Source organism: Lepus europaeus, chromosome 15, assembly GCF_033115175.1.
Source record: "Lepus europaeus isolate LE1 chromosome 15, mLepTim1.pri, whole genome shotgun sequence".
NCBI lineage: Eukaryota > Metazoa > Chordata > Mammalia > Lagomorpha > Leporidae > Lepus > Lepus europaeus.
Window position 1 is genome coordinate 67,047,333 of NC_084841.1, and position 24,025 is coordinate 67,071,357.

Consider the following 24,025-nt stretch of genomic DNA (forward strand, 5'->3'; position numbering starts at 1 on the left):
AGAACCAGGGGTGCCAGCGCCACAGGCGGAGGATTAGCCAAGTGAGCCATGGCGCTGGCCATTACTAACTTTCATATGATTGTACTAGCTTACATTCCCACTAACAGTTTTAAATGCATTTTCCATGAGCTTTGTGAAGTACCTTTGTACAATGTGTTATTGTTGATTGTGGTCACCATGAATTGCAATACATCACTGAAACTTAATCTTCCAGTCTAACTGAAACTTTTTCTCTTTGACCAACAATTTCCCTTTCCACATCCCTCCTTCTCTGCCTGGTATCTGGTAACTAACTTTCTACTTTCTGGTTCTGTGAGATCAACATTTTAGATTCCACATAAAAGTGGATTCTCACATAAAAGTGAGATGATATATTATTTGTCTTTATGTGTCTGGTTTCTTTCACTTCACATGAAATCTTGCAGTTTTACCCATTTTGTTCTGTAACAGGATTCTTTTCCTTTTCAAGGCTGCATAGTACAATATTGTATGTGTGTATGTGTGTGTGCACGTGTATGTGTACATACATACACATCTTTTTGTGAATAATGTTGAAATGAATTAGAGGTACAGCTTTGTCTTCAAAACACAATTTCAAATATATCCCCAAAAATCAGATCACTGGATTGAATGGTAATTCCATTTTTTAGCTTTTTGAAGAACTTCTGAACCATTTTCTAAAATGTTGTTGCTAATTTACATTCCCATTAACATGGTAAAAACATTAGCTTCTCTCTATATAATTTTTTTAAAAATCATTTATCTTCTTGATTATAGCCATTCTAACATGCATGTGGTGGTATTTCATTCTGCTTTCAATTTACATTTCCCTGATGACTAGAAATGTTGACCTTGTTTTTTCTCACGTATTTCATGATAAAGCAAGCTCTACATGAATTCCCCTAAGCCCATTAGGGATTTCTTATTTTATTTGGCTTCTTAATGGTATTTGGAAATACCTAGCAAATTTTTTACTTCCTCAAATATTATTTATATGTTCCCTCTGGAAATCTTTTTGCCTGGTAATTTCATGATATCTTATCAAATATTATTGACTAAAATTTTCGCTACTGTTGTTGCTGTTGTTTTTAATTTATCATTTTTTGTTCTTTTTGAAGGGATCATTAACTAATCTGCTCTCACACAACAGAGCTCTTAGTGTTGCTCACCACTTTTAATCACTATCTCCTTTTGGAAAATTACTTTTTTCAAAATTTGCTTTATTTCCATATTCATTGCTTGTTAAGTCCTAAAGTTCTAGAACTTATCATTTTCCCATATCCCATTTAGCTGTTAGATTCTCAGTTCATCAGGACTGTATGATCCCTATAAGCTATCAATCCAAACTCATGGCCTCAATGGCTATTTATATACAGATGATTCAAAAATATCTCCAATCCATACCCTAGTTTCTTGATCCAGAATGATGTATCTGGCATTCTTTCACATTTTATATTTTTTGCATTCAAATGTAACCAAATTGACCTTTATTTAAAGCAAATCCATGTGTCACACACACACACACACACACACACATACACACACAGCCTTTTCTTTGACTTCCTTTAACAGTAGTAAGAAGTTCTGTGTTATTCTGTTAATGAATAATCAAAGAAGTACCCCTTGTGTGTCCCCCTCCAAGTCTCCAATATCACTATGGTCTACCATTTGTCTCTTATGATACTCTCATAGCTTTTTGCTTGATTTGTGTGTCTTCTTCATAGTTCAGGCCAGGAGAGTCTCACGCCTGTGTTACTGCAGTAACAACCTAACCATCCTCATAGGCACTCAGGTCCTCCCAGAGGATCCGCTCCATTTTATAAATAGTTTCAAAGAAAATTCATTTTTTAATTTTACTGCTTAAACTCTTTTTTGTATCATTTACCTAATAAGTTTTTATTGAGTGCTAGGTAAGTGCCAGGCTCTATGCACAAATAATAAAGAAGTGAGCAAATTAAAAAAAAGTCCTTATTTTAATGGAACTTATATTCTGGAAGAAAATACAGATAAACACATAAATATATCATGGAATGTCAGTCTACAGTAAGATTTTAAACAAAAAAAAAGTCAGGTATAGTGAAAGAGAGTTACATTATTTTATTTCTGGTGGTCTTCTCTGTTAAGGTAAAATTGGAAAAGACTGACACTTCAGTGGGAAGACAGTCATACCCATATCTATAGGAACAGTGTCTTGGGCAGCAAGAGCCTGAATGGAAATCACCCTTAGTAAGACAAACATGCCCTGTGAGCACGAGCATAGATGGTGGTAAGAATCTGGAGGAAGCAGAGGCTGGTAAAAAGGATGGTACAGATCATAGATCACTGAGGTTTTAGTCTTGAATGATAGGTAAGAATCATGGATTTTAAAATAAGTGCAATGTGAAAAGCTGATTGTGAGTAGGGGACCCTATTTTCTAGCTTCATTTTCAAAGCCATCTGAGACTGTTTCTATGTAAACCGTTATAGAGACACACAGCTGAAAGCCTAAAGACAGGTTAGGGGGAGGGCACGCAATGACCAGATGGAAAAGATATATAGGCTTCAGCAATGAAAGTGTTAAACAACGTAAACAGATTCAGAACACACTCTGATAGTAATGTATTAGATGTGTGTTATGGGGGAGAGAGGGCAGCAAAGATGACTCAAACCTATTCCAGAGCAATCCGATGAATTACTGTACAGTGTCTCTGGATCTGAAAAAAAACATGATGGGGAAAAGAAACAATAGCTATTTATTAAATAAAAGTTGAAAAAAATAAAAAAAAGAAAAGAAACAATAGCTTTATGTCGAGAATGCTAAAATTTAGGAAGTGGTGGACAGAGTAAGGTGAATTGTGGAGTATACAGTCATGCATGTGGCACAAAGCTCAAGGATGAAGATGGAATTAGAAATCTATAATAGGCACTAACAGGCAAATAGAGAATATCTTAAGCCATGGGAGCAGAGGTGATCACAGTAAGTTAGTCAGGAGACTGAAAAGACACATAAATAACTTAGTTTGCATATCAACTCTGAGCCACAGTGGGATTGGTCAAACGGTACAAACCTGCTTCTTATTCTTTTGATTCTTCTTGAAAGATACCATTGTTAATCCAGGTCAGCAAGCCAAGAACTTAAGAGGGTCCTTTAATATTAGCCTCTCAAAAATCGCTGACAGTTTCATTAAAGGGGAAGTCTGCAGAATACCTTGCTCCACATTTGATCCTAATACGTGTAATTGTGTTTGGCAGAGACATGGAATATGTGAGTCCATTTCTAGAAAGACAGAAGATGTGTGATATAGGGTTTCAAAAGAAAGGAAACTATCTGGATATGCCAACTGCACTAAAATGATAGTTATTTATCATTAAATTAATTAGAGCTAGATGCATAAGTGTAAGTGTAACATCATTTCTGACTGATCTGAAACTATTATTAACTTTTTAATAGTGTCTTATATTTTATTGCAATTATTCTTTTTTCAATTTACTTTTATGTGATGGTCCATGTGTGCTCCAAATGTCTTTTCAATGATCTGCAGATGCCAGGAGCCTGAGAAATGTTGCAATAATGAGCAACTGATGTCTATAAAGCAACTATTCCAAACCTACTTCTATATGTGGCTGACACTGAGGCATAGTGGATTTAGCTGCAGCTTTCAATACTGGCATTCCATATTGGAGTGACACTTCAAGTTCTGGTTCCTGCACTTCTGTTCCACCTCCACACTAATGCTCCTGGGAAGGCAGTGGAAAATGCCCAAGTACATAGGCCCCTGCCATCCATGTAAGAGAGTGATGAAGGAGTTCTTGGCTCCTTGCTTCAACCTGTCCCAGCCCTGAATATTGGGGCCATTTAGGGGAGTAAAACAGTAAATGGAAGGTCTTTGTCTGTGTTTCTTTCTCTCTCTGTTCCTCTTCCTTTTGGGCACATAAATAAATCTTCAAATATATTCCAGTAATAGTGGGTACCTAAAATATTATTTCTCTATGATCCTTTTGGCATTTTTTTATTCTTAATAAGAGCTTACTGTATAATGCTTGAGAAAGATAGACAATTCTCTTTCAGAGCACAAAAAACATACAAATTTTCTACGTAATTCTTGATATCTTAAATAGACAATAAACACCAGGTCACAAATGAGTTGTTACAGTAATAGATTTGATACCTGCTTCACAGTGTATTCTACATTAGCATAAATAAATACATGTCTAAAATTACTCTAGAAGGTATCAAATCCTATTTTATGAGAGTTTGTATGTTGTAATTATTGCTATCATGAGAAATAATGCTTTGTTGTTAAACACATGAGGGCACTGATTTCTCCCACAGCTTGAAGAAAAATGAGACCAAGAGGCTAAGAAAATTTTCATGTCTATTTGAATTCAAATTCTCTCTCTCCCTCAAAGATAGCCACAGAATGAACATAGAAAATTTGCACTGGAGCTTTTTGACAACAAGCTATATTGTGCAGTCATAACCATTTTGCAACTTGTAAAGTGTTTTTGATTAAGTAGTTAGACATGGAATCTTTGAAATGAAACATGTCTTCAGATCTTTCTATTTTTAAAGCTGAGATGAAAATTGGGTAATAACTAGAGGAGAACTTGCAACCCTAAAGAATGTTTAATATTTGATGGGATTTGTGTTTGATAAGAAACATGGTAAGCATGGTTAGCATATAGTAAGAAGATGCATCAGATTTTTGTATTTAGCTTAACGATGAATATTTTTTTAAAGCAGCGTGGAGAGGAGTTTCTCAGTTCTTAGGACTAACTTCTCCATCATGATTTCATTTTGATGCCTTTTTGACTCTTCAGACCTGCTTTTGATTTGGCATATAAAGATAAATGCATTCACCTTAACTGTCAGACACCAATGAAGAACAAAAGCAAGGATTTGATTTCTTATTTCCCTTTTGAGAAAGATCTAGGTGCCTGCTAGTCATTATATTAGGAGAGGAGGTGAAGGAGGAGAGGGAGGAAAACAGGAAGGACAAAGGAAGAGGTAGAGGGAGAGGAAGAGACAAAAATGGAACAATAGAAAGAAAAGGAAACAAAAAGAGGGGCTAGCTAGGTCGGGCCCATTGTCACTATCTCTTGATTTGAGTCTCAAAAATTAATAAAGATATCAGGTAAAATTGAATGGAGCTATTTCTCTTACATTAGTAAGTGCTCCTCCTCAATTGGCTAATTCAGTATTACTAAAATATCTACAAATGAGGTTATATATCTCAGTGATAATAATTCTAACTTGCATTAGGTACCTAATCTGCTTACTATCACTTCTTGGCATAATAGCACTTTTTAAAACTGATTTTAATTTCAGAAATGCTCTGTGATTCTAAAATTGTAAAACCAATGGCTTCCAACAGCAGAGAGGCCTTTGATTGAAGTGAATAATTATAATCTTTTTCAGAATCAACTTGATTAGCTGCCACCGTTCCCTAAGGAGAACGATTTGTACTCTGTATTTCTCAGTGGATACTTGTTTGACAAAAGGACAATAGCTAGGCAAGTTAGGCCTCCTGGTGTCACTTAACAAGGCATAATACACTAGCACCATGAGTGCTTTATTCTAGAGAACTAGACAGAAGTCCAGGACAGCAAATAGAACAGAGTATGAAGGGACACAGTGTTGGATCATTTCATTTCATGTAATTGTGAATATAACTTCAAAATGCATTCAAAATAATATAAAGTCCAATTGTTAACAGGCAGGATGAAGTGACACTGATATCTTGAAGAATAAAGAAGAAAATGAAAGCGAAAAACTATTGCATTCCTATTTCCTAGACATTCAACATCTTCACTAGATGAAGTATGGATTGGGCCGAGGAATTTAATAATATTTTGTAAGGACTTCTTCAATATCTACCAACAATTCATCAAATGCATAATCTTTGAAAAAAACTTAGCTTACAATTGCAGGATTGAATAATTATTTTAGCATATACATATGGGATTCTAGACTCAGGTGAAGATTCAGAAAGGTTTCCTGAAGATTGTCTAAGACATTTGGAGTGTTTCATTCCTTACAACATTCTATACAACAGCTTCTCAGTGTGACCTTGCGTTTGCTGGAGGAGCAGTGAGTGTGACTTAGCTCAAGAATTTACCAAATCTATGACCTGAATCAATTACTATGCTTCTGGATCCTCTTTTATAAATGGAGATAATGATGGTATTTATTTAACAATTTTGTAAGGCTTAAATAAGTATACAGAATTTGATTAGAATGAAGCTTACTGAATGTACAATATTTACAACAACCATACTGCTGTTTCTATGTTGTTTGAAAAACTATGTAATACTACCAAATAACACTGAGAAATATTTTGCAGGAAAAACACATGAAGTTTTGAAGTTATATTTGCAAGTACAACTTCCGATGTATTTGGGGGACAAATGCAGAACCTTCCCCACCTTTTTTCTCTAGATTTCATTGTGTCTGTGTCTTACTTAAGAACCATTTGTCATTAAAAACAAAACAACACAAAAATATTCATGTGTAAGGGATGGGAGGATGTTGACTCATAATATTTAATGAGAGTCCTTGCAATCTAAGCATTTGTGTATATCTCTCTCTGACTTTGAAGTGCAATGAGTTCATAGCTTTCTCTCCCAATTGTTGACCCATCTCTCACTAAGTTGTTTCTCTATCTTCTCTCTTAAGTAAGCCTTTGTGTAGCTTTAGCTAATGAGATACGTTTGTAAATGACATTCTAGCAATTTTCTGCTTTCTATTTGGATTCAAAGAAAAATATTTCTTACATCTTTATCAACTGTAAATCTAGAAAAGAAGACTCATATTTCATTTTTAAATGAAATGGATCAAATTAAATTCTTTAGAATGTGTTTTTCTTTGTTAAAATGTTTTTTTTTTTTTTTTTTTTTGGTAATGTTGGCCTCAAGAGATGCAATGTATTTAGTTCATCCATATCCGAGGGGAAAACTAAGCAATATGTTATGTGATAGTTATATCATATTGAGTTTTGTGAATTAAGTTGCATTCTCTTCCCTGAAATTGTTGCTATTATTAACTTGTTGCACAAGATAAAACTTTAGACAAATAAAATCTAAGGTATAATTGATAAACTTTGTATACAAATGATTACACCATTAATATTAGGTAATATTTGAACTGAATTAGCTAAAAAGGCCTTATATTGTATTATATAAAATCAATACACAGATGATACATACTGGTCTTTAACATAATGGTGACATTACCTTATTTTGCTATTTTTGAGAAATAAGTTTTTAACACCAGGTCATAGAACTGTGGTATATGCAAGGGAAAAGCAAGTATAGAATCAGAAAGTAAAATTTTAAAAATTACATATAATTTAACCTTCAATTGAAAATTATTAAAATAATATGTGTGGAACAATCACATTTCCAAAAATTCCTAATGAAAAAAAGATTTACCTGTGCACATTTTAGAATGTTTCCAGTCATTTAGCTAGAAGTAGTGAGATTATTTTCAAAATTATGTGCTCTTCTCAAATTAAATGCAATAAAATACTATAGCAATATATAACAATTGCTATCATTTGTTGTTAGCATACATTTAAAATTATTTCATTTTCTTGAAAATTGACAAATCACATTTCTTTATACTTAAGGATACAAAATGATATGACTTTTAACATAATATTGACTAATTAGAGCAAAATAATGAACATATACATACACTTAAAATATTTGCCATGTTTAATGTGGTGAAACTTTCTTATCAATTTTAAAATGTATATTATTTTCAGCATTAGTGATATGCTGTACAATATAAAAAGTATATAAGAAAGTACACCCTTTTACTCTGTATATTCTTTTCATTTTTTAAAGATTATTTATTTGAAAGGCAGAGTTACAGAGATAGAGGAAGAGACAGAGAGAGATCTTCCATCCTTTGGTTCCGTCTCCTAATGGTCACAATGGCCAGGAATGAGCCATGCTGAATCCAGGAGCTGTAAGTCCATCCAGGGATCCTACATGTGTGGCAAGGACAAAGTATTTGATCCATCTTCCCCTGCTTTCCTCAGCACATTAGCAGGGAGCTAGATACAAAGTCTAGCTTTGCTCTTTTGCTTGTGATTGTTTTTCCTATTCAGAAATTTTTATGTTTCAATCTGAACTTTCCATTTTTTTTCTTAAGATTTATTTTATTTATTTGAAAGACAGACTTACAGAGAGAGGTAGAGACAGAGACAGAGAGGTCCTTCATCTGCTGGTTCACTCCCCAGATGGCTGCAACAGCCAGAGCTGTGACGATCCAAAGCTAGGAGCCAGGAGCTTCTTCTGGGTCTCCCACGTGGTGCAGGGGCCCAAGGACTTGGGCCATCTTCTACTGCTTTCCCAGGCCATAACAGAGAGCTGGATCAGAGAAGGGGCAGCCGGGACCAGAAACGGCGCCCATATGGGATGCTGGCACTTCAGGCCAGGGCGTTAACCCGCTGCACCACAGAGCCGGCTCCTCTATTGTTTTTATATCCATTAAAAATGACATAGAGGGGCCAGTGCTGTGGCACAGCGGGTTAACACCCTGGCCTGAAGCAAATTGGGGAGTGAACCATTAGATGGAAGATCTCTCTCTCGCTCTGCCTCTCATCTCTCTGTGTAACTCTGACTTTCCAAAAAATAAATAAATCCTTAAAAAAAAAAAAAGAAAAATGACATAGGAAATTGATAAAGAATGCATTGAATCTGTGCATTGCTTTGGGTGGCATAGATATCTTCCCAATATTAATATTTTTTCAATCAATGAACACAGGTGAACTTTCCATTTATTTGTGTCTTCAACTTTTTTCATGAATATTTTACAGTTCTCTGTATACCTATCTTTCACCTGCTTAATACAACTTAATCCTAAGGACTTTATTTTGTTTTGTTTTTAGTTATTATAAAAGGAATTGTTCTATTGCTTTCTTTTTCAGCAATGCTACTGATTGGGGCTGGCAATGGGGCATAGCTGGTTAAGCTGCTCCTCCAACGCCTGCATCCGATATGGTTGCCAGTTTGAGGACTGGTTGTGTCACTCTAAAACCAAATCCCTACTAATTTGCCTGGAAAGGAGCAGAAGAAGACACATGTATTTGGGTCTCTGCCACCCATGTGGGAGACCCAGATGGAGTTCCAGGCTTCTGGCTTTTGCTTGGCCCAGTCCTAGCTCCTGTGGCCATTTGTGAAGTAAACCAGGAAACAGGAAACTCTCTCTCTCTCTCTCTCTCTCTCACTCATTCTCAATCTCTCTCTCTTTTCTTGCCTCCCTATTTCTTCCTATCTCTGTAACTTTTCATTTCAATTAAATAAATAAAAAAATGCCAATGATTTTTATACGTTGAATTTGTATCCTGCGACATTACTCATTTGCTAGTTCTAAGAGTTTTTCAGTGGAGTGTTTAGGTTTTCTGTATATAAGATCCTATCAAATGCAAATAGAGAAAATCCCCCCCTCCTTCCTTTTTTCCTTTCATCCTTCCTCCCTCCCTCCCTTCCTTCCTTTTTTCTTCCCTTCCTATTTTATTTGTATGCCTTTTGATTCTTTCTCATGCATAATTTCTCTGACAAAGACATCCATTAATCTGTCAAATAGAAGTGGCAACAGCGTGTATCCTTTGTTCTAAACTTAGAGGCAAAGCTCTCAATTTTTCACTATGGAATATGATGTTATCTCTGGGCTTATCGTATTTAGATTTTATTGTGATGAGATATATTCCTGCCATGCATAAGTTGTAGAGAGTTTTTAATCATGAAATGATGTTGTATTTTGCCAAATAATTTTCATTCATCTAATGAAATCATTATTTGATTTTTATCATACAATGATAAAATCTCTTAAAATAGTGCATCATTCTTTTAATGATTTGTGTATGTTGAACTATCTTTGTATTCCTGGGACAAATCATACTTGATCATAACGAATGATAATTTTTTTCAATTCACTAAGTTTCATGGAGGATTTTCGCATCTATGATCATCAAAGTTATTGGACTGCAATTTTCTTTTCTTCTATTTTATTTTATCTTATATATATTAATATCTTATCAAGGGAAAAGCTAGACTCTTCAAAAGAATATGGAAACATTTCTACACTTAAATTTTTGAAATGGTTTCAGAAAGACTGATATTAGTTCTTTAAATATATCTGTTAACTAAAGTCCTAGACATTTCTTACATCAGAGACTTGGAGACTTTCCTTGCTGATGGAATTATTTGTTTTTGGTTTGTGCATATTTACTAATTTTTCATGATTCATTCTAGACAATGTTATATGTGTCTAGGATTTTTTTTTCTTTCATTTCTTTTAGGTTTTCTACTTTGTTGCCCTCTAGTTTGTTATAATAATCTCTTAGGATCTTTCATCTTCTTTGACATCAAGTGAAATGGTTCCTCTTTCATTATTGATTTTATATATTTGAGTTTTCTAATTTTCTTAGTCTAACTAAATGTTTGAACTTTATCTTTTCAAACAACTAAGCTTGTTTTCTTAACCTTTTGAATTGTTTTCCTTGTCTCTGTTTCATTTATTTCTATTCTAATCTTTATTATTTATTTACTCCTTTCTACTAGCTTTGGGCTATATTTGTTCTCTCCCCGCCCCTGCCCAGTTCCTTTAGGTATAATATTAAGTGGTTTATTTGAAATCCTTTTTCTCCCTTGCTCAAGTTTTTAACACTAAATTTTCTTTTCAGTACTGGTTTTGCTACATCCTATAAGTTCTGATATGTTTGTTTCATTCCATTTCATCTCAAATTTTTTTTTTTAATTTTCCTTTTAACTTCATTGTCATCCTTTGGGGACTCCAGAGCTTGCTTGTAATTTCTAAATATTTTGTGAATCTTGCAATGGTCCTACTATTTTGATCATGGTGTCCCCCCTGCCAGGTAAATATGGTCCTATTTTAAAGTCTATTTCCAAAACATTGTGGTTGGAGAAGATATGTATATTTTTTCATTAGACATATATCATATGTTTTCCCTGATCTGTGGTAACTAATAGATATAAAAATAAAATGTATATGAATTTTGAGCTTTGATTATTATTTAGAGCCCTTGTGTCTACTGCTGAGGAATAGTGTTTTTCTCCTTACTATTTGCTGAACTCTTCATTTAGTGTAGGGTTAATCTTGTGAGCACAAAGTAAACTGAAAGTAGATCATTGTAAAAATTAACAGAGAGAGGGCCCAGTCCTGAGTAGGTTAAGCCTACTCAGCTGATTTTAAAATGAATGTAATGTGAAGGTGGTGATAGAAGAAAAAAACTTGGTTCATTTAAGTTTTTTTTCACTATTATTATGGCATGATCGTTATCGTCAAAATAGGAAGCCAATGGAAATAAGTAAGCAATGATTTGCCTTATTTAGAACTGTGTTATAAAATATTACTGTTATATGTCCATATTTATTCAATTTATTTGAGTGGCAGAGAGACAGGTAGAAATAGAGATCTTACCTCTGTTGGTTCACTCCCTAAATGCCTTTAATGGCTAGGACTGGGCAAGGCTGAAGCAAGTAGCTAGCGACTCCATCTAAGTTTTCCACATGGATGGCAGGGACACAGTCACCTGAGCCCTCACGTGTTACCTGCCAAGGAGATTAAAATGCAGTCCTAGGCTACTGGCTTTACTATGGTCAGGCCCAGTTGTTGCAGGCATTTCTGGAGTGTACCAGTGGATGGAAAAATCTCTCTTGATTTTAAAATTTGAAATGAAAATAAAAGTAAAATAAGTAAGTAGTGGCTTGTCCTAAAGAGATTCTATGGGATAAAGTCAGGAAAAGAATTTTTGAGGAGGTGACAATTGATCTGAAATTCAAATTCCAAGAATTTGCCATATTAAATATTCCTCAGAAGCAGGGACTGTCAAATATATAGGTTTTGGTGAATTTTATAGCATAAAAATTGGATTAAGAAATCTAGGTTTAAGAGTAGGAGAAGCAGAGTTATAAATATGGGGATTGAGAAGAAGCAAATACCAAGTGATTTCTTATTTCCAAACTAGACCCAGTAAGCCTCAGTAGGCTAAGTATAAGTGTGTTCATTTTAGTCTAAGATGCAAAGGCCTACAGAAAATATGATACCTATGGAAAACTTGTTCTGTCCAATCAGTGAAAAATGAGAAGTTGAGGCAGAGTGAAATAGTATAAATAAAGGATAACAATGTAGAGAAATGCATTAGAGAGTTTCGAGTTAGTTGTTCAGGAGAAAATACAACAGTAGCATAGGTGAGCTCAAAATTTCTCGCAAAAGCTGAGAAATAAGATAGTCCACACATTTTATAATTGGGATCAATAGAACTAGCTGACCATAGCTGATACAGTGATCATTGAAATATGTCAGACAGACTTATTTGGTTGGATCTGGCAATATGTATGGATGGAAGCCTATTCTGAACAACTAAGTGGTTAGTGTATTATTTGCCAAGACTGGAATTGCTAGTAGGCATGTTGATATGGATTTTGGACATTTCTGAGCCTTGATTTTGAGAGGCAATTCCACATGAGTGATTTGGGGAACTTTGAATACAGACACACGTTTGGATGTGTTTGCTAATTTAGAGTGTTTTAGCATATGGACTGAAAAGCAAATCTCATGGTTTCAAGCCCTGAAGAACTCCAACACATAAATCATCTGTAGAGTATTTAGAGACAACAAAAGGTATTGAGATACATTGGATAGAAGGAAAGAATGAATACTAGTAGTTGTGAGTAATCTGGAGAAGCAACAAAATGGGATGTGCAAATCTGTTTTGATCAAAAGCAGTTACACTCCTAAAAGTGTGTCAGGTAGGAAGACAGTAGAATTCCTAATGCAATTCAAGTCTTAGGTGGTTTAGAAAGCTCAAGTATTTCCTGTTTGAGTATCTTCTCAAGGAAATGAGCTCAATTAATGACAGTAAATGGGAAATCCAAAATAAGAGAATCTAAGGGAGTGAAAATTCTTGGAGAAAAAAAGAGAAAGGTTATGAGAGAACCTGGGTGGAATTGCAGGAATATTTGCAGTGTGTGATGGTTGAAAGAAATCAGTAGAATACATGGATTAAAGGAGTAATGGATAGAGTGGCAATGCTTTAACAAAAAAGCTGGTAGAATAATGTGATATCATCAATGCTTGTGTCTTTGAAATATCTAAATTAGAGTATACAATAATTTTTAGATTATAGAATTTCCACAGAATCCAAGGAATCATATTCCAACATTTAATTTGGAAAGGATCCTAGAAATATAATTGTTGGTATGACTGTAACAGAAGATTTTTATGACATATTTAAAAATTCACATGTAATTGTGGGACATATCATACAGAGATCTGTATATATTTAACCCAATTTCCTCCAAAGGTAACAATGTAAAACTATCCAAAAATATCACCACCATGATACGTATGTTTGTCAATCCTCAAATCTTATACAGAATCCTCAAATTTTACATGAATTCCGTTGTGTGTATGCGTGTTTGTGTACATCAGTTCGCATGTGCATGTATTCACTTTCAATACTTTTATCATACATGCAGGTTCGTGTTCCCAACACCATAGTGAAGATACTGACAGTGGCGCTGCTACAAGGATGTTTCTCCCTTTTAGAACCATGCCCACTTTGCTCTATTTCCCCCTAGACATAACTTTAGCAATCATTAACATCTTCTCCTTAAATTTTTTTTTCTTCTCAAAATGACATATGACGGACAGAGAAAGACAAATATCACATGGTATGCTTTATATGTGGGAGGTAAAATTTAAAAAAAATAAGAGAAAACAAAGAAATGCCTGAGTGTATCTGTATTGCTGCAAATACACTTTTGTCAAACATTGCTTTATATCTTTGTCAAACCAATGATTAGGAGGGTTATACTACTAAAGTTTTAATGATTTATTATTTCAAAATCCATTGTCCATGAGTGGCATAGACATTTTTCTATGAATATTATTCATATCCTATATATACATATATAAACTGAACTATGGCCTTTTAAGTTTAAAAAATACACGGTATGTAATTATTTGATATTTGTCACTTAGCATAATACCCAGGAAATTCATCCAAGTAAACATTTTATATCAATTATTTGATTATTTTTATTCCTTTATGATATTCATTTATAGGAATGAGCCAGAATTTACTTTTATTCATTCACCTTTATTCAACATTCATTATTTATACACAAATATTTATTATATGAAAATAATGGAAGTAATTCTTCCTTTTCTATTATTATACTGAGTAATTTTTCATGTTCAAATTTATTTATCTAGACATTCAGTGTAATAGTGAATGGAAATGTTGAAAGCAAGCATTCTTGTCATGTTCTTCATTGCACAGGAAGAATTTTCTCTCAGTACAGTGTTTGTGCAGATTGCTGGCAGATACCAGGGAAATCCCTTTTTGTTCCTAATCTATACTGTGTGTGAGTGTGTGTGTGTGTTTGTGTGTGAATGTATAATGGATGCTGGAATTTACTTAATATTTGTCTTCAGCTATTTGAATGATCATGATATTTATTTTATTTATTATATTTCTATCATATTTGCATTTAGTCACAAGGTAATACACTGTTGTCATTTTCTGATATAATTTATTATACCATTTTTACAATTTTTCACTTATATTCCTTAGGGTATTTTTTTCATCATGTAAAGATATTCCGATTCTTATCAAATTTATGAGGGCTTATATAAAGATGAGGAAAACATTCCATAGTTCTCTATTCCCTGAAGGACTTTATAGAAGATTGATGTATTTATTACTATTTTATTTGTTTGGTAGGCAGAGAGGCAGAGAAGGAGGGAGATGGAAGAAGAGAACTCCCATGTCACAGATCACTCCCCAAGACTCCACATCAGCCAGGCTAGGAGAAGCTGAAGCCAGGACTTGGAATTCCCTCCAGGTCCACCACTGGGGTGTCAGGGATTGAACTACTTGAGTCATTGCCTGCTAGCCCACATGATGCACACTAACAGGAAGCTAGAATTGGGAGTGGAGCCAGGACTCATGCCCAGGCACCATGACCTGGATCTGGTTATCTGAAGTGGTATCCTAACCGTCATGCCAAACATCTCCCCATTATATCTGTGGAAGGATTTACCCTCAAAATTATATCGGCTGGGAGTTTTATTTGGGAAGAAGTTCCAAAATAAATTACGCTTTTAAAAGAGATATAGCTTTTTTATATTTTCTGTTTTCCTTTGTGATTTGCATATTATTAGTGTTATTTGTGTTAATTACACATGCATTAAAACAACAAAATATAATACTGATTTGTACACTCTATGTGTATAATGCTTATAAACTTTTCATTGTTAATTTCTACTTGCTTTTTTCAAAAGTGGTCATTACTGGCTTTTATAGTTCAATATAAATCTGGGAATTTATCATGCCTTCTCCCTAAGTCCACCAAAAGTGACTGGAATTTTTGCTGGAACTGTGATAATTCCATAGACCAAGTTGGCAATAAATGATATATTATGGGCCTGCATTGTGGCATAGTGGGTAAAGTTGCTGCCTATGACACTGGCATTTCATAAGGTTGCTGCCCCACTTTTCGAGTCCTGGCTCGAGTCCTGGCTGCTCCACTTTTGATCCAACTCCCTGTGGCCTTAGAAAATCAGTGGGGGCCAGCGCTGTGGTTCACTTGGTTAATCCTTTGCCTGCAGTGCCGGCATCCCATATGGGCACTGGGTTCTAGTCCTGGTTGCTCCTCTTCCAGTCCAGCTCTCTGCTGTGGCCCGGAAAGGCAGTGGAGGATGGCCCAAGTGCTTGGACCCTGCACTGGCATGGGAGACCACGAAAAGCACCTGGCTCCTGGCTTTGGAGCCGGCCGCAGCACGCCGGCCACTGCAGCCATTGGGGGGTGAACCAAGGGAAAAAGGAAGACCTTTCTCTCTGTCTCTGTCTCTCTCACTGTCCACTATGCCTGAAAAAAAAATATTTATTTATTTGAACAGAAGAGTGACACAGAGAAAGGGAGAGAGATGGGGGGGGAGAGAGAGAGGGAGAGGGGGAGGGGGAGGGTAGGAGCAGGGAGAGAGAGGGGAAGGGGAAGGGGAGGGGAGGGAGAGGGGAGAGAAAAAACTCCAACTGCTTGTTCAGTCCCCAAATAGCTGCAACTGCTGTGGGGTGGGGCAGGCTGAAGCCAGAAGCCAGGAACTCCTTCTGGGTCTCCCATGCGGTTGGCAAGGGTCCAAGTCTTAGACATCATCTGTGGCTTTCCCAGGCACATTAGCAGGCAGCTAGATTGGAAACAGAGCATCCAGGGCTTGAACCAGTGTTCCCATATGGGATCAACCTGCAGCTTAACCTGCTGCACCAGTACACTGGCCCCATACTATGTTTACCTTAGAAGATAAACATAGTGTCTCTTCAGGGTTTGGGGCAAATTTATTTGCTGTGCAGCAATAAAAATGATGATTCCTTCTGGGGTAAACATTAAGTATCTTTAGTAGATCCAAGACCAGAGCTCGGTAGCTATTTCAGAGACCCCTGTGTGGAGGGCATCCAACTCCATGGGAATGTGGGGCCAGAGTAAATGAAATAAACATGAGCCTCACACTACCTGCTGTGAAGTAATAGTCTTTTGTCTCTGACCCTGGAATCCTGTGTTTTCTACTAATATCTGTGAAATTGTGACATGACATCTTGTTGGTTTGCAAGTAGGGTTAGCTTGCAAGTGGGGTTAAAAGGCAGATACCCCCAAACACACACTGTTCTTGATGCCTGTTTTACACTTTATTGCTTTCATATACATACAAACACCAATTTATTGATTTATTAGCAATTCCATTAGTGATCATTAATAGTTTTTCCAATTTTTATTTTGCTATTCCTTTTCCTTGGGCTTAGAAAATTTATCATGAAAAGACACTCAATATTAATGCCTCTTTAATTTAATCAGATAATGGTGATTTCCAACCAAAGTGATTGGACAAAATAATATAAACATTAACAATGAACAGAATTCCTACTTGCACACATTCCTGTCAAAACTTGTTATTGTAAAACTTTAGAGCTTATCAGTTTGACAGTTACCATCTTCTTGGTTAAACACACATTATTCTGATTGCAAATAAAGTTGAACCTCTTTCACATATTTAATTGCCTCATTTTTAAATTGTCTCTTTACATAATTGGCTCATCTTTTTTCATGTTATATTTATAATTCATTTGTAAAAGGTAATTATTGTCTATAGTATTGGAAAATGTAAACTCTGTCACAAATATGTTTTCAAAATATGGCTGCTTAATCAATTTATTTCATTTAGCTGTCTTCATGGTGTTTTAAACATAAGATATGTATATTTTTTAGCGTATCAAATTGTGAATTTATTAATATCAGCTACTTAGCAATTTTCAAGTTTCTTTATATATCTTTTATGGTTTATGACTTTTATGTCTTATTTGTGCATTCTGAGTTTACTTGGTATGATATGTATTTATTTTTACTTTACTCCAACGTGCTTGTCTGAATCCTAGCCATAGCAACTAAGACATATGGATTGCCTCTCCATCATTATGTACTGAATACTCTTCATTTATTATCATTCCACGTTTACTACCAGCTAAAGCTATATGAGTGGGAAATTGGGTATTAAGATACATAATAAATAAATTAGACTTGTATCTCACATCAAGTAAAAATACCAACTGAAAATGGGCTAAAGTCTTAACAATAAGATGTGTAAATTGGAAATACCTGAAAGATAAGAGAGGAGAAACATTTCAGGATATCGAAATTAACAAGTTCTTTTTTTTTGGATAAAACCCCAAAAGTACAGGAAACAAACACAAAAATAGGCAATTGGGACTTCATCAAACTAACGGGCAAAGGAAAGGTTCAACAGAGTGAAAAGACAACCTATAGAACAGGAGAATAGATTTGCAAGTTATACATCTGGTAAGAGGTTAATAACTAATATAAGAAACTCAATCAAGTTTTGAAAAACAAATTATCTGATTTAAAAATGGACAATAGATCTAAATAGACATTTGTCAAGCAGGACATGCAAATGCTTGCCAAGTACATTTAAAAAATAATAAAAAGACCAAAATCACTAAACATCAGGAAAATGTAAATCTGAACCACCATGAGATATCGCCTCATTGTAATTTCACTGACTATTACCAAAAAGACAAAAGAAAAATATTGACAAGGATGCAGACAAAAGGAAAACGTGTATGCTGCTGGTGGGAATGCAAATCAATACAATTAATATGGAGAATAGTATGGAGGTTCCTCAAAAACCTAAACTAGAACCATCGTATTGTCCAACAGTTCTACTAAGTATATAAACATGGAAATAAAATCATTCTGTTGAAGGGACATATGCATGCCTATGTTTATTTCAGCACAATTCACAACAGCCAAGAAATGAAAGCAACGTAAGTGTTCATCCACCAATGAATGGATAAAGAAAATGCAATGTATAAACACAATGGAAAGCTGCTCAGCTATAAAAAGGGTGCAAACTTGCAAACTTGTCATTTGCCACAGCATGGATGCAGCTGGAGATCTCTATGCTAAGGGAAATAAGCCAAGCACAGAAAGGCAAGTGCCACGTGATTTCACTCATATGTGGACACTGGAATCAGTTGATCTAGAGGCTAGGGTGAGTAGTGGTGAGGAAGGCTGCGGAAGAGTTGATTAATGGATGGTGAGTCACATTTGAATTGCATAAGTTCTTGTGTTGTATTGCATATTAAGGTGTATAGGAATAATAAGTTTCACAATTATTTCTTGAAAGCAAACTAGATGAAATGATTTTAAATGCTTTCACTTAGAGAAATGCTTAATGTTTGAAAAGAGGTACCTTTCTCTGAAGGGAGAAGAGAACTTCCGCTTTGACTATGACCCTGGCGGAATAAGATCCAAGTCAGCGAACTCAAAAGGCTTCCATAGCCTTGAAAACTCATGACTAGAGCCTAGGGAGATCACCGACGCCATAAACAAGAGTGTCAAATTGTTAAGTCAACAACAGGAGTCACTGTGTACTTATTTCTCAGATGGGATCTGTGCTTAATGTGTTGTCCAATGTGAAGTAATGCTATAACTAGTACTGAAACAGTATTTTACACTTTGTGTTTCTGTGTGGGTGCAAACTGATGCAATCTTTACTTAATATATACTAAATCGATCTTCTGTATATAAAGATAATTGAAAATGAATCTTGATGTGAATGGAATGGAAGAGGGAGTGGGAGATGGGAGGGGTGCGAGTGGGAGGGAAATTATGGGGGGGGGGCGGAAAGCCATTGTAATCCATAAACTGTACTTTGGAAATTTCTATTTACTAAATAAATATATATATATCTACATATATATATATATAATAAATTTCCCCTAATTGTAAATTATACAATGTATACATGTACATGTTTTGAAATGTCACACAATGCTCCATAATTATGTACAACTTTTGTGTCAGTTAAATGAAATCTAAAATGTAAATAAATGTAAATATATTAAATAGACCTACATTTAAAAAAAATTATGCTTTCTGGCATAAGGCAGGGAGAGATGGAAGACCATGTTAGTTTTTTTTTTTTTTAAATAGTGTCAGAATCTACAAAAAAGGGATTTTTGTACTTGGGTAAAACTCTTAAATACATTAAAGGTTAAAATTGAATATTCAAAATAATATTTCATGAGAGTAACCTTTTTAGAAAGTATATCTACCAAGATTCATTTCAATTTGTACTCAAATTGTATTTTATACACTACTACACAAATACACACTAATACACAAATACACTAATACACTAATTCAACACTGTTGTTGAATTAAACTTTATATAAAAAGTGCAGATATTTCTTTTGAAACACAATGTCCTGTAGAAGGAATGTAGATGAAGAAATTTCCTAATATTTTTATACAAATAATTTCCTCTGTGTCTGTCATAAGTTTCCACTTAATTAAAAGGACCTGAGATACTTTAAAATAAAAAAAAAATACCATAAGTACTCATTTGCCAATGTTGAATGTGCTTTTCTTCACTCTGGGTAATTGAGTAAAATATTTAAGATATTTGACTTGGCAATGTCTCAAGTAAAACTATGACTTTCAGAAAACTGGTAAAAATTGTTCTGGCTACAGAGAAATGTGCTTCAGATTCTAACTGACCAATTGGATGCCGTAAACTTTTCTTTTTCTAAGAAAATCTTTCATCCCTGTGAAGTGAAAGAGACCATAGACTATGTATTTTCAGGGGAGATGATGGGAAATTTGGATAATTGAAATGTTTTTCAGTCTGTCTCTTCCATATCCTACCAGGTGGGCTCTCCTTGCCTGGAGAGCAATCAAGTAATAATTCATGGGATTCCAGTAGATTTCCTTAGGGCAAGTAAGGATATAAAGGACGGATCAGCCCTGATTTGGAAAAGAGTTTGACCTTTGATTAAATCTGTAAAGGAAAAGAAGAGTTGGAACTCTCTGGTAGATTTCACAGTCTTCAATTAAGAAAGACCATAATTATTATTGCAGAACAAAGCCGAGTCAATTAGGCCACTGGGGCCCTTGCTGCACTGCGTCATCCACCCTCTCAGTTTGCCGTAAAGGCCTAAGCCAAGGATCTCCAGAACATTGGTGACATATGACTCCTTTTAGGAAGACAAATGAATTGTTGTGGCCTCCCAGGCAGTAACATTACATTGTAACCTGCCAAAGTGGACTATGGCTGGAGGAAAATGTAAAAAGAAATCAAAACTTAATACTTTGCAGTATCTCCCACCATCTACATAAATGTATGATGAAGAGGAATTAAGAGAGAAAAAACTGCATAATTATAAAAACATAACTCCACTATCTGTGCTGCAAGCCAAGGTGTTAGGAGAAAAATGACTTCTATGTGTTTTACAGAACTCATACTACATACTCCTCCATATCCTAACCACATACATTTTAAAAAAGAATAACACTTATACAGAAGAAGCCATGATTCACATATTTGAATGAATGGGTATGTAATTTTTATCACTAGTTAGGGCATGATTTTAAAATATTGCGGTTATTTTTATAGTCTTCCCATGAAATCTAGTCTAACTTTCCTATCCTTCTCAACTGGAATATTTTAGTAGGCTATGATCAACAATTGATTTCATGTTTTAATGTTTAACCTCCTGGAAACAAGTATTACTAATTTTTATGGCTGCTGTTAACTGGTTAAGAACAGCTGTTGTCATTCAGGACTAGCTCCCTGGTAATATGCTTACTGTAGGTGCTGGGATCACATTTTCAGATGTATATCGGTAACGAATGAGTTCTCTTACCCATGTCAAAGAAAAATAAAACACCACCAGAGCCTGTGAAATGTGTAGATCCGTTGGTCTGCTGATCGGACAATCTGTCACTATAACACCAGAATAGCCAGACCTCCGGTTGAAGGCCCTGAGTTCTGAGGGGTCGGCCAGTCCATACAGATATTCTGTCATTCAGCCATGTGCCCAGATCACGCCCGACCACAGGGATATTGGTGGTTTGCAAAACAGCAACGTTGCCCTCTGTGTTAGCGTGCTAGGACCACAGTCAGAAATATGAATACAAATTGAGACAGTAGCGTACCACTGAAGGCAATCACAGTTAGTAAGATGAAGCGCACCTGTCAGGGAGAGGGCGAGGTGGAGGTGAGGGTTCTTTGAGATGCGTTGGCCTTTCTGAAGATGTGATATCTGAGCATAAAACCAAATGACAAGAAGAGAAAGAGTCAGCCAGCTGATATCTGAGAGTTTAGGGGGAAGTGTACAAGGATGAACAGACAAAAAGTATGAAGGATCGAGACATAAACAAGCCCGGCCTGTTCAAGGAACTGGATGCAAAGCAATGCTACATGAAATAGAGGGCCGTGTTGTGTTTCAGGGAACAAATACCTTGGGATTTCTGGTTGTGCTTAGTGCTTTTGCTCTATGAGATTCTATATGTTGTCCAAAAGGAACGCTGGCTTCATGATTTATTGGGAACATTAAATAAGCATTAATATTAATCAGAATATTCTATACATTTGATAATTGAGTAGATATTAATGATTTGATATATTAAAGATACATAAGCAGAATAATATATCTAAGAAGATTAAAAATAGGCCTTTCACTCGAACTTTGAAAATCATGACAAGGAACTGCTAAGTGGCTCCATATTCTCTACCAGTTTGACTTTACCTGCAAATGTATCTTCGTACAAAAAAATCAATATCATCCATTTAGCAGATGTGATTAAACCCATATATGTTGGATTACACTAATAAAGCTCAAAGGGTCTAACATGTGAAAATCTAATGACTGGTTCATTTAGCAAGTAAACTGGATAGTTATATTAGATGAGCTAGGGAAACCTTGCCTATATACAATTAGCATGGTATTTGGAATTAGTAGATTGATCAGAAGTGAAAACGGATTCAACAGAACGGATAAGCTTTTAAAAGTGTTTAATAGCAACAGAAGGAAACAAGCTGACTTATCCTGATCCACAATCATATTCCATGTAGAACAGATACTAGACACAAACTACCCTCTCACTGTATAGGACCCAAATTTATATTGATATTATCTGTATTTATGTCAGCATTCTATAATAGTCTAAAAAAATCACCCACCGAATTTATAGCATGAGAGATGATAGAACTATAAAAAGCAGATATGTAATAACAAAAATAATACGTAATAGCAAACACGTTTATTAATGCTGAACATATTAGGCACCAGAGCAGGCATTTAGCTAGTAGTTAAGAAGCCCACTCCAATATGGAAGAACCTGGATGCAAGTTCTGACTCTGTTTCTGGTTCCAGCTCCCCACTATTGCACACCCTGGGAGGCAGCAGGCAGCTCAAGTAGGTGGGTCCCTGACACCCATATGAGAGATCTGAGTTACATTCCTGGTTTCTTACCTTTAGCACAGGCCCAGGATTAGGGGTGTGTGTGTGTGTGTGTGTGTGAAGTGGTGTTTGTGTATATGTGTGTGTGTTGGGGGGAATTTGAGAAGTTTACCAATGAATGGGACCTGTCTCTCTATCTCTCTCTCTCTTCCTCTCTCTCTCTCAGTTATTTTGAAAAAATAGTTTTAATCATTTGATGCTTGCAAATTAATGAGTGGTACAATTTAAATGAAATAGTCCTTTTATAATCATATTTATTTCCATGAGGGGCCAATTACAAAGTTACACTTTAAAAGCCTCCCTAATTTCTATCTTTTCTTTACCTCTAAAGAGAACCCAGTCACTCTTACCTTTGAAGTACCTTTGAAATTCGAACATTTTTTTCATTTTGCACAGTATTTTGTCTCTAGCTACTCACATTGCTTATTAGATTAAATTAGTTAATCCATGCCAGGTAGACAAAAGAGAACGGATATATGAGAAAATACTCAATCCCAGCAAAAATAATATGATGGATGTTGCTTCATCTGGCTTTAAAAGTAAGTACTCCACAAATATTTGTTGAGTGTATGCAGAAGCACATTTGTAGCAGAACACATGTACTCATGGTGCCAATATAAATGCCCTTGGAAGACTATCTGGAAATGTCGTCTAAAATTTAAATATTTTCTCTACATGACCCACAACTTGTACTTCTCAATATTTCCCGAAGAGAAACATTCCCAACCATGTTGAAGGGTACAGAAAAAGAAATACATGAGCAAACTTCAAAGAGTTTGTGGAAAAATGGAATTAAAAGGTAAATTATATGGTTGCAACAAAAATTTTCAAAACCATGTGTTTTCATAATACACATTTTCCATAATCTTGTTGAGGACTTCTTATATTAATAGATTTAAAGAAAAAAATCAGACTGAAATAAGTTTATGATTTAATGCCATGTTCATGAGTTTTTTGAAGTGCCCTTCTACATTGCTTATAATAGCAAAATATTATAAACCCTAGATGCTAGTAAAATATCCTTCTGTGTATTGTTATACTATAGTTGGAATACTTATGTATCTTTACATGTTGATGTAGAATGTTCAAGGCATTCAGTTGAGCAGAAAAAACTTAAAGAGCCACACAAAATAAGAGATATGTGTAAAATCATAGAATTAAAATAAAACTATGTATCTCTAAGGATACATACA